Raw genomic sequence first — 5,182 nt, 5'->3', positions numbered from 1 at the left:
AAAACATAGAAAAGTGTAAAATAAAAAAGAGAAGTTAACAAAGTAAATGACCTGAGCCCCAGAAAGAACAAAAGCTAGAGGAATGCGATCCAGAAAAAAAGGAAACATTACACTTTTTTCCGTTTGCAAGTAGTTGAAGAGGTAATCCACTACCAAAAGAGAAAGAGTTCAGCTGTCCTGATTTCTCTAAGGGTAAGAAGAAAATAAGAAGTCTCTTGAACAGTGAGGAGCACAACAATTTGTGCTCTGAGTGATAGAGGTCAAATGTGTTACTTAAAGGGGGCAATGAGATAACAACTTGAAACAATAGGAGAGAAGTGGTAGCTTCATGTCGGAGTGAACTGAAACATCTTAGCCGTAAAAAATCTTCCCTTTTCATGTCCTTGCTATCCCTCTCGCTCTACCCAACTATCTATAAGGGGGCAGAGAAGGATAAGCAAAGTAGGCGCACAAATATTTATTAATTAAGAGTTTTCGAGACTTCATTCTCTTTTTAGTTTTGACTCGGGGTCCGATACAGGTTGACGCGAAGGATAGGGATGGGAAAAGAACCCCTAGCTTTGGGAAAGACCAGATCATAACACTAGTAGAAAAAGGGTCAAATGTGAGACACATTAGTCCCGGTTTGCATTTGAGCCGGCACTAATGTGTCCATTAGTGCCGGTTCAAATGGCTAGGCGGGAGGAGATCTTTAGTACTGGTTCAGTGCGAACCTTTAGTACCGGTTCATGCTACGAAGCGGTATTAAAGATGATGGGGCCCGGCCAGCACCTTTAGTACTGGTTCATGGAATGAACCGGTAGTAAAGAGGTTGTGGCAGGCTGTTTTTAGTCCCACCTCGCTCCCCTAGCAAGATATTTACCACCTTAAATATGTTACTTCTCAAACTATCACAAGCATTTGGTCTGCATTGAAATCTATGTGTAGAATTTGTGGACTCAATATGAGTCTTCACCGGTTTCTAAACCGTAGAGGACTCATATTGACAATTCAGATTGTACATAAAAAGATCATTAATAATCAATGTATTTTTAATGTATATTTTTACATGTTTACGCCCTCACTCTCTCCAATCACTCGGTCACCCCCTCAATCCCCCACGCCGGTCCTCCGCCGGCCGCCACTCACTTCAAAACTGGACGCACTTCGTGTACAAACTGGACAATCTCTTTCGGAGTATCAGGGTTTCGGACGAGAACTCGTCTGTTACACGGGCCACTTCATTTTTTAAACTTATTTGAACTCCAGACTTTTTTTGAGCCGGCATTATGCAGCATTCAAAGTGACGTCATCAATTTCCAACACGTTCTGACATCATTTGCTGTTTTTCAATCATTTACCGATTTGTTTAGAGAGCTAAATGACCGTGAAATTGAAAATCACTACAAAATGAACTCTGAAAATGTTGAAGCTTGGCATGGTATCATGATTTCATCCGCATAGCATGTGCGAAAGAGTAGAGAGGGTCACGGCAAAAACTGAACGCACTTCGTGTATAAACTGGACAATCTCTTTCGGAGTATTAGGGTTTCGGACGAGAACTCATCTATTACACGGGCACTTCAACTTTTTTTAAACTTATTTGAACTCCAGACTTTTTTTGAGCCAACATTATGCAGCATTCGAAGCAACGTCATCAATTTCTAACACGTTCTGACATCATTTGCTGTTTTTCAGTCATTTACCAATTTGTTTAGAGAGCTAAGTGACCGTGAAATTGAAAATCACTATAAAATAAACTCTGAAAATGCTGAAGGTATCATCATTTCACCCGTATAGCATGTGCGAAAGAGTAGAGAGGGTCACGGCAAAAACTGGACGCACTTCGTGTACAAACTGGACAATCTCTTTCGGAGTATTAGGGTTTCGGACGAGAACTCATCTGTTATACGGGCACTTCATTTTTGTTAAACTTATTTGAACTCCAGACTTTTTTTGAGCCGACATTATGCAGCATTCGAAGCGACGCCATCAATTTCTAACACGTTCTGACATCATTTGCTGTTTTTCAGTCATTTACCGATTTGTTTAGAGAGCTAAATGACCGTGAAATTTAAAATCACTACAAAATAAACTCTAAAAATGCTGAAGGTATCATCATTTTACCCAGATAGCATGTGCGAAAGAGTAGAGAGGGTCACGGCAAAAATTAGATGCACTTCGTGTACAAACTGGACAATCTCTTTCGGAGTATTAGGGTTTCAGACGAGAACTCATCTGTTACACGGGCACTACATATTTTTAAACTTATTTGAACTCTAGATTTTTTTTGCGTTCAGTATGCAGCATTCAAAGCGACGTCAACAATTTCCAACACGTTTTGACATCATTTTCTGTTTTTCAGTCATTAACCAATTTGTTTAGAGAGCTAAATGACCGTGAAACCGTAAATCACAACAAAATGAACTCTGAAAATGTTGAAACTTGGCATGGTATCATCATTTCACCCGCATAGCATGTGCGAAAGAGTAGAGAGGGTCACGGCAAAAACTGGATGCACTTCGTGTACAAACTGGACAATCTCTTTCATAGTATCAGAGTTTCGGACGAGAATTCATCTGTTACATGGGCACTTCAATGTTTTTTAAACTTATTTGAACTCCAGACTTTTTTTGCGTTCAGTATGCAGCATTCAAGCGACATCATCATTTACCAATTTGTTTAGAGAGCTAAAGCAAAAAATATTCACAAAGAAACTAAATACAACAAAAAACTACTCAGAAATAAATAGAAGAAAATAAATAAATATCAGTGCTTCGGACGAGAACTCATCTGTTACACGGACACTTCAATATATTTTAAACTTATTTGAACTCCATACTTTTTTGTGTTCAGTATGCAGCATTCAAAGTGACGTTATCATTTACCAATTTGTTTAGAGAGCTAAAGCAAAAATATTCACAAAGAAACTAAATACAGCAAAAAAAACTACTCAGAAATAAATAGAAAAAAAATAAATAAGGCAGAAAAGAAAAAAACTATATAAAAAAATTACTCAAAAATAAATAGAAGAAGATAAATAATGTAGAAAAGAAAAAAAACTATATAAAAAATTGTTGCGGCGCTGTCTAGTAGGGCCGGCAGGCTCACAGGGTAGCGCGCCCTAGTTAGGCCCAGAAGCCTGCTATATAGAGGAGTTCGAAGGAGCAGCTGCGGCTGGGTTTATAAACCAGGGTGGCTGCCCTTCGCTCGGCGAGGTGGGACTAAACATAGTGCACCGCGGATGGCAGCGCATAACCATTAGTACCGGTTGGTGGCTCCAACCAGTACTAATGGATGGGCCTTTGGTACCAGTTGGGGTAATGAACCGATACTAAAGGCGTCCGTTTCCCGCCGCTTGACCTGGCCAAAATTGGCCTTTAGTACCGATTGGTGGCTTCAACCGGTACTAAAGGCCCCTCCTATATATATGGCACTTACAAAAAAAATCAGTTTCATCGACCACCACTTCTTCTCCAACTTCGCGCGCCGCCCTTGCCCGCCCCGCCGCCCCCGCCGCGCGCCGTCGCCCCCGCCGCCCGTCGTCGCCGTCCCCATCGTCGCCGCCTCGCGCCGCCGCCCTGTACTACGTCGCCGTCTCGATCGCGCCGTCGCCCCTGGCCCGCCGCCCGTCGTCGCGCCGTCCCTATCGCGTCGCCGTCTCGCGCCGGCGCCCGTACGCCTCCGCCCCCCCTCGTACACACACATACACACACACACATACACACACATAGAGACACACACACACACATATTTTTTTACTTATTTTCTGTTTTCTATTGTTTAGATTAATGTTAGATGAATTACGTAGGTAAGAATGTTAGAATGTTAATGTTAGATGAATTAGATAAAAAAGTTGTTAAATATTAAAGTCAATTGTTAGCTAGATGAATTAGCTAGATATTAATTAGGTATATGCTTCATTTTCTTCAACTTATAATTTTAAATTTTCACTATTCTACTAGCGCATCCCTTGCCATGCAAGAATTTTTTTCTTGGATAAGATAGGTTTCAGTGCTATGGAAAGTATGGAGGTAAAGAGAGTTTACCTGAAAACCGAGCATGATTATACTTTCAACGTCAAAGTATACAATGCAGACACATACACCTATTTTGAATGCAAAACTTGGCAAGCACTATGCAAGGCTTATGCATTTGAGCTTGATATGGTTATCACCTTTGATATTCGTCCGGAAGATGATATTGAAGGTAATAGAGACATTTGGGTCGATGTGCAGACGCCTCCAGTTCTACTATATGACTTTCTCAACCATATTTATGTCTTTGATATTGTTTATTCAAAAATAGTTAACAACTAATTTCTATTGACAACTTATTTGTATTCAAGCAAACATGTCCGGCGCTTGGTAGACATGACCTACTACTGTCCCGGAGCTGAACTAAACTGCGAGGAGATAAGTTATTATGTTTCATGGCTTGAGGATCTTCATACTGTCAAGACAAATTTTCTTCCTGTAGTTAGAAATGTTAGTACTCAAAATGTGCGACCAATAGTAATCGTATTGAACTACGGTCACATCTATTTAGGAAAGATGGTAAGACTTTTACTATTTGTCCTCAGTGCATCTTTTGCATACATTATTTTTTTGCTAAACTTTCATTGCTAAGTATATTAATTACTATATGATGTTCTTCAACAGGGACTCCCGATGATAGTTGTGCCTCAGTGGATCGAGACTAAAGGTCGCATGTCAATGGTTAGCTTACGACCAAGATATCCTACATTGCACATGAGTGCATTCAGGATTTCTAAAAGCGATGAATGCTTAATAGTGAAAGATTGGAGCAAAATTGTTAACGATCCCAGAGAAGTACTAGGGGGCAGCAATGAGAAGCGCAACCCATGATTAGGAGAGAGGTTCATCTGCATGCTCCAGTATGATGAATCAGGAGAGCTATACATGTTCTATGCTATTTTACCTGAGAGAGAGCAGGAGTGATTTAGCTAGTTCATGCTCATAGTACTTGTCCTCTCATGTCTGTGTTCTTTGTTCTGAACTTAATCTCAAAGATTGATTTGCTTTTGTGGTATTATGAACGCTTATAATATCATGACCATGTTGAACTCGATGATACCTTTGCTTCTGGTACTAGTGAACGTTTTTTCTTTAAGCTAGTGTTGGTGGTGATTAGACAACGGTAATGACTTTTGACGATTAAATAATGGTAATGACGACTATGA

The sequence above is a fragment of the Triticum aestivum genome, chromosome 2B, assembly GCF_018294505.1.
Source record: "Triticum aestivum cultivar Chinese Spring chromosome 2B, IWGSC CS RefSeq v2.1, whole genome shotgun sequence".
Taxonomy (NCBI): Eukaryota; Viridiplantae; Streptophyta; class Magnoliopsida; order Poales; family Poaceae; genus Triticum; species Triticum aestivum.
Note: the sequence above shows the minus strand (reverse complement) of the source record.